Source organism: Gossypium arboreum, chromosome 4 (genome assembly GCF_025698485.1).
Source record: "Gossypium arboreum isolate Shixiya-1 chromosome 4, ASM2569848v2, whole genome shotgun sequence".
Taxonomy (NCBI): Eukaryota; Viridiplantae; Streptophyta; class Magnoliopsida; order Malvales; family Malvaceae; genus Gossypium; species Gossypium arboreum.
Genome location: NC_069073.1, coordinates 57,512,927 through 57,520,733, shown reverse-complemented (window position 1 = coordinate 57,520,733; position 7,807 = coordinate 57,512,927). Strand labels below are relative to the sequence as shown.

Sequence of the window (7,807 nt, the reverse complement as noted above, 5' to 3'; positions counted from 1 at the left end):
GTACATTGAGTTATGTTAAAATATTAGCTAATGTTTTATAAGTTAATGTTTATAAAGTCGTGAGATACAGGTCGATATGGGTTAACATGCAAATATGTATAAATAAGAAAATTGTTTTATTTATTATATGCGTGATTTTGATATGGTTAAACTTTTGAAGCATGGCTTGTATATATAATTCAATTAAGATTGCAATTGATAATAAAAACAACATCATACTCTATACATATGTATGAGTTTGATTTATACGAATATGCAAATGTTACGGATAGGGGTTAGGAGTGTTACAAGCTATGATCTAGATGATCTAGAATAATTTGTAGTTTTGCAAAACAATGACAAAGGATCTGAGTCAACATTTAAAACAGTTCCTACAACTTTGTGATACTTTCAAGTATAATGGGGTTACTAATGACGTCATTCATCTTCAGTTGCCCCCCTTTTCATTAATCGATAATGTCTTCTCTTGGCTAGATTCGTAAGTACTGGGATCAATCACGATATAGGACGAACTCATTGGGAAATTCCTACAAAAGTTCTTTCCCATTAGTAGGACGGTCCAACTAAGAAGGGAAATTTCGGTGTTTAAGAAGTTATAAGGGAAAATTTTTCATAAAGCATGGGAGCATTTTAAAATGTTGATTCAAAAATACCCACACCATGACTTGATTGAGTGGTTAAGACTGCAAAGTTTTTACAATGGGTTAGATGTGTAGTCGAGGTTAGGATTAGATGGAGTAGCAAGAGGAGCCTTAATGAACAGAACGTACAAGGATGCGTATGAATTAATAGAATGTATGGCAATGAACTCCTGCCAATGATCAACTAAATGATATACATATGGCCAAAGACCATCTACAGTGAAGGCTGTCCAGGAGGATTATAGATATCAATAGTTAGTGGATAGAATCAACCGAATAGGGGCTAAGAAGAATGCATCATCTGTTTACGGATGAGACAAACCACTCTTCCACTATATTAACAATCCTATCGGGGATGTGAACTATATCGAAAATAGGGGTAGAAATCCCAATTTAAATACATACAATCTCGAATGGAGAGACTGGAAACACGAAAATATATAGACTTTTTCATGCCCTTTTTAACTTAGATTCATGCAGTTTCGTAGTAATTCTTGTCAAAAATATAATATAATTATAAAATAATTAAATTATACTCAAATTATCAAAATATTTAATTTTAATTAATTTTATAATAAATTTTCATTTATTTTTGACAGATTTGCACAAAAGGTGAAAATTAGCTCGTCAGACACTTTTAGAAGCACAAAATCGTAAAGTGATTTCTAAAGCATCGAGGTGAATTAATTTTTTAGCCTACAACTGTCCAAATGATGAATAATAATACATAATACAATTAATTATAATTATATCCAATTTATTTTTGGTAAAAAAATTATTATTAATTATATTATGAAAGGAGGCCCAATTGTGCTAAACTGAAAGATTGATCCAATCGAGAAAATGGGCTGCCCAAATCCATCCAACATGCTAACCCAATCAGCTTAAATTAGCTGATTATTTAACTTGCAAATTAGACCTTGAAATTTCCTTGAAGTTGCATTCAAAACCCTCCACTTTTTGTGCTTTTAAAGATACACCCTAAGCTAAATTTAGCAAGTTTGAAACATTCAAACTTGCCACATGTGTGGTCGGACAATGGGGTATATGGCTGCTGATTTTTTTCTATTTTTAGCATCCAATCCCACCTAAAAATATCCCCCTTCCCCTCTTGATTTATCACACCTTTCATTCCTCACATCTCTCTCGCTTTCACTCAGTTTCTCTTCTTGTTTCCCTTTTTCTTTCTTGTTCATTCCTTGCCGATTTCCTTCTTGGAAAAGAGCTCTTCAAACACCTTGGGTAGTAGAATTCAAGTGCTTGTAGAAGCATCGATTTAATGAGAATAAAAAGAGAAGGAGGAGCAGAGCAAACTAGTTAGGCTTCAGAGAAATATGAGATTTGATTCTAGTTCCTATCATTTAACTTTTATTGTTGTTATTATGAACATGTCTATGAATATTTGTTACGTTGTTATTCTTAATATAATTAACATGGCTTACATTTAATTCGTGTTAGGTTGATTGCATTTCGTCCACTAAAATTATTAAAATTATGTTTGTGTTGTTATAGGTCTTGGTAAATTTTTCATTAAGTAAAACTATGATTATGTTATTCTTGCATTAGAATTGTAAGGTAACTAATGAATTAATTATTAATCATATTGAAATTGTAATTAGTTGACATACTACTTAATCAATGCATGTTTAATCTTGCAAGATATCTGAAGGTTAAATTAGCAACAATATTAAACAGTACATTAGCCTTGCTTAACTTGCAAGATTATTGTGATTAAACTATTTCAATGTAGGTAATATTGTTACTTCACTTAACCTTTTACTTGCTTATTAAAATTGATTAATTGTTTGAATTGGCATAGTGATATGTTCAAGAGATTTGTTAATTTAGTAATTCTATATGTGCTATAGTTGTAACACCCTATGCCCGTAACCCACGCCAGGTTGGAGTATGAGGCATTACCTAACTTTATCTCATGCATACAAATAGTCTCAAGTCATCGAGACTTGGAACAAATTAGAACTTTTTCAATTTCTACTTTAAACTTCTTATTATGGGCCTACGAGCCCCAAATTGACCGTTAAAAACTATTTGGAACCATTTTGGGTCCTTAAACCAACCTTAAGAAAATTGCCTTAAAATAGGGCACACGCCCATGTGGAAGGGTAACACGCCCATGTGGAAGGGTAACACGCCCGTGTGACCATTTCGACATGGTCGTGCTGGTGGTCCGTGTGGCTCACACGACCTAAGCACCCTAGGACATGTCCGTGTCCCACACTTGTGTGGAATTAAATTCTAATTCACACTTAAAGGGGTTTTCACATGGCCAGACACACGCCCATGTAATGTCCCGTGTCCCTCACACGGCCACGACACGCCCGTGTCTTAACCTGTGTGAAAAAACCTGGGTATTTTGTTTCTGACGTTAGCATTCCTAAATTGTCACACAGCCAAGGCACATGCCCATGCACTAGGCCGTGTCCTCCACACGGCTGAGACACACGGCCGTGTCTCTGCCCGTGTGTTTATTATCATGCATACTGACTTGAAATTTTTACGTGCAGAGGTCACACGACCGGACCATACGCCCATAGGGTTGACGTGTGTTACACAAGGTCTAGACACATGCCCGTGTGTCTACCCGTATGAGCAATATAAGGTTATTTACCAAACCTCATTGCCACCCTTGCATACCTATTTTCACGCAAATACCAGCCAATACCAAAACATGCATAATTTCCAAAATCAAATCATCCACAATAGACATTCATTCAACCATGTAGATGCAACTTTTATAAACTGAAAATAAATAATAGCCATCATCCATGGCTTAATACTAAGTGTGGGATCTATCCCAAGCCAACACATTTTTTCAAATCTCCACAACTCAAAATAATAAGTTCTAATCCTATACATGTCATATTCAAAAATATAAATCCAACTATACCGAATGTTTCGGCTGATAGTGTGATCGATATCTCTGACTTCCAGTGATCCTTGAGCTAGTTAGGCGGCATTGAAAGAAATGGAAAGAAAAGGGAGTAAGCATAAAGCTTAGTAAGTTACATATAAATAAATATAGAACAATAAGTCTATAATTTACCAACAACTTATGATACCAATGTGGGCATAAGCATGGCTTACCCTTTACTTCATACAAATCACATAGCATATACAATGAGTTCGCATCTTATACATATGTATCACTTAGGTACCTGTAATACTTAAATACGGTTTTACGTTTCTCATTAACTTAAATTTATAACTTTTGACGTTGAACCATTCAGAACACTACCGGATATTCCATAGGCCTCAATCATGGGTAAAGTACTGATGCCATGTCCCAAACATGGTCTTACACTGGCTATTATCTTCGAGGCCGATGCCATGTCCCAGGCATGGTCTTATACTAGCTCTCACATAACCGTGCCGATGCCATGTCTCAGACATGGTCTTACACTGACACATCTCGTAGCCGATGCATGTCCCAGACATGTCATATACTGGCTTATGTCCCGAGACTGATGCATGTCCCAGACATGTCTTACACTGGCACTCGTTTCAATGCCAATGCTATGTCCCATACATGGTCTTACGCTGGCTCTCATAATGTGGCCGATGCATGTCCCAGACATGTCTTATACTAGCTCACACAAATGACCCAAGTGATACGACATGAATATCCTATTTACTTCCTAAGGTCCCAACGGGAATTCTACTATCTCAATTATCATTACACATTCTCAATCTCGAAATCAATCAATTCATGCCATATCTATTCAATGACAATTTAAATACAGATTGTAGCAATGTAGTTATATTATTTACATACAACTTACCTCAGATTTCAAAATGTAGCGACTATTTGGTTTAGTCGATTTGCTTGGCTTTCCCCCGATCTTGGTTCAGATTTGACAATTCTTGATCTATATTAGCAAAATGCACTCCTTTAGTCACTAATTACAATTAGGCAATTGAAAATTCACATTTTCAGTAAAATGACCATTTTGCCCCTAGACTTTGGCAAAATGACCATTTTACTCCTATGCTTGAAAATCGATTTTTATCGAATTTCTTCACCTCTTAAGCTTATACGAACTCTTTTTACTCTTATAGCAACCTAAAATTCCCACTATTTCACACACTTGTCACTTATTTTGCAACTTATGCAAAATAACCCCTTAGGTGTTTTCATGCTAACACCTTTCACAAAAGTTGTTTATAAGACAACCAAGACTCATTTTCTTCCATAAAAACTCAGCAAACAACACAAATTCCTTCATCGTAAAACCCTAAAATCTTGATCATTTTGCAAGATAGCACCCCCATTTGAAAACTCATGCTTCAAGGGTCTCAAAAGTACAAAAATATTTTAGAAAAGCCATTAGGATCACTTACTTGTGAGTGCTTCAAGTTGCTGAAAATTTTTTAAGCTTGAAATCCCAACAATCACTTATATTTTTAGCTAAGAAGAAATGGGAAATAGGGTGATATCATTTCCTTTTTCTATTTTCTATTTTAGTCAAAATTAGTCACCTAATCCCACCAAAAATTGAAATTTTTGACCACACATGTCTCCTATGGCCGGCCACCCTATTTATAGGGGTCTAATTGCCCTTTAAAGGCCCCCCAATTTAGGTTCTCTAGCTATTTAACACCTTTAGCTATCAATTTAGGACTTTTATACTTTATGCAATTTAGTCCTTTTTCACAACCAGGCTCACAAACATCGAAATTAACTCACCAAATTTTTCATGTACTAGTATAAACATTCTATGACTCTAAAATAATAATAAAATATTTTCTCCAACTTCAGATTTTTGGTCCTGAGACCACTATTTCGACTAGGCCCTAAATTGGGCAGTTACAATAGTTAACAAATTACCAAGTTTCCGTGAATTTATTCATAACAACATGAACATTGTTTTTGTAATATTAAGTTAAGAAATGTAATTAATCTAACACAATTATGTCATCTTGATTAAAATCATCTTTTGAAATCGTACATTGGAACTTTTATTTTTATTTTATTTTACATAGATAAATTTTAGTTTTTAACCACTTCCTCAAAATCAAAATATTTTTAATCACCAAAGTGTTTGAATTTCATTTCATAAATAATTTTCTTAAATAATCAATGTTGGTACGATAACTCGACATTTACTTGTCAGTTTATTACTTGTTGTGATTGTGTACTCTTACACATTGCCATTGTTCCAAGTTTTTGGCACCGTTGCCGAGGGACTGTTTTAAAAATCATTATTTGTGAAATTGTTAACTTTGCATTTTGGTTTATTTTTCTGTTCAATTTTAACTTGGTTAATTTTTTTGTTTTTGTTTTAGGTGTTTATGAGTATTGATCAAATTATCAATTTACTCCCGTAGATCCTGAAATTAAAAGAACTTTTCAACAAAGTAGAAGACAAGCAGCTCAAAGAAGGACCGAAGAGATGAACTTTTAAAATCCGAATGCAGAAAACGAAGCAAACCCTGCTCAACATCCTATCCTTATTGTTGATGATAGGGATAGAGCTCTAAGATAGTATGCCATGCCAGTGTTTCATGATTTTAATCTGGGTATTAGGAGACTCGAGATCGAGGAACAACAGTTCTCGCTAAAGCTGATTATGTTCCAAATGCTTCAAATAGTGGGCCAATTCAATAGAATGCCTACTGAAGATCCTCACCTTCACTAATGAATTTTTATGGAGATGAGAAATTATTTCAAGTTAGCTGGAGTATCTGAATATGTACTATGATTAAAGTTGCTCCCATATTCACTAAGGGATACAGCTCAAGCCTGGTTGAACTCATTGCCCCCATATTCCATTACTACATGGCATGAGTTAGCAGAAAGATTCCTCATGAAGTATTTTCCATCTACCAAGAATGCTAAGTTGAGGAATGAGATCACTACTTTCCACCAAATGGATGACGAGTCCTTGTATGAGGCATGGGAAAGGTATAAAGAATTATTATGGAAGTGCCTTCATCATGGAATGCCATATTGCATCCAACTTGAGACATTCTATAATGGTCTCAATGCTCACATGAGAATGGTAGTGGATGCTTCTGCTAATGGTGCTCTCCTTTCTAAGTCTTATAACGAGGCTTATGAAATTATTGAGAGGATTGCTAGCAGCAATTATCAATAGCCAACTAATCAAGCAAAGTCAGGAAGATGAGTTACTGGAGTACATGAAGTGGACGCTCTTGCTTCACTTGTATCTCAGGTATCCTCAATATCATCGATGCTTAAAAATTTTACTACTTATGGGTTTAATAGTTTTGCAGCACAATCACCTAATCAATTTGAAAATATAGCTTATGTTTATTGTGGGGAAGGACATTTGTTCAAAGAATTTCCATCAAACCCAGAATCTGTGTATTACATGGGTAATCAGAACTAGAATCGAGGAAGGCAAGGACTACAATCCAATTTTTATAACCCATCTTAGTGAAACCACCCTAACCTTTCCTGAAGTAACCAAGGGACTAGAACCAATAGCACTTATGCATAACTTAGACCGAGCCAGCCACCTATTTTTACCCAACAAGTTCAAAAACGAACTCAAGCTAAATCTTCCAATAGCTTAGAGAACCTATTGAAGGCATATATGGCAAAAAAGGATGCCACTTAAGGAATTTGGAAAATCTAGTGGGTCAACTTGCTACTGAACTTAGGAACTAACCATAAGGTGCTCTTCCTAGTGATACAGAAAATCAAATAAATCCTATGAACGAGTATTGTAAAGCATTGAAATTGAAGAGAGGAAAGACATTAGAGCCTAACACTGTTAAAGTTGAAGAGGAGCCAACTAATGCCCAGTGGAAGTTCAACCAAGTGTTGAAACTCCAATCTCACCAGAACTAGAACCAGAATCTTCAAAACTCGATAAGGTAATTCTGAATAAATCAATTCTGATAAACTAAAAATTTTGTTGGATGTTGAATTGCCACAAAATACTAATCAACCAATTCCAATAAAGAATCCTCAACCACCCTACCCTTAAAGACTTAAGAAGTAAAAGGAAGATGTAACACCCCTAACCTGTATCCATTGCCAAAATAGGGTTACGGAGCGTTACAAGATAATTTGTAACTTAAAACATTTGATTTCAAACATTCCATAATTCATAGCATAATTCATCCCAAACACATGCAAATCATCTATTAATTGAGCCCTTGAGGTCAAAGAAGCACTT

The 7,807-nt window shown here is 35.0% G+C and overlaps 2 non-coding genes across 2 annotated transcripts; both read right to left on the bottom strand.

Annotated features, from left to right (window-relative positions):
* Positions 1-560: 560 nt before the first annotated feature.
* Positions 561-667, bottom strand: LOC128291986 (small nucleolar RNA R71). The gene has a single exon (XR_008281970.1). It is a non-coding gene; the product is annotated as a small nucleolar RNA R71 (small nucleolar RNA).
* A 5,829-nt stretch (positions 668-6,496) lies between these two features.
* Positions 6,497-6,603, bottom strand: LOC128292218 (small nucleolar RNA R71). The gene has a single exon (XR_008282203.1). It is a non-coding gene; the product is annotated as a small nucleolar RNA R71 (small nucleolar RNA).
* Between the last annotated feature and the right edge of the window lie 1,204 nt (positions 6,604-7,807).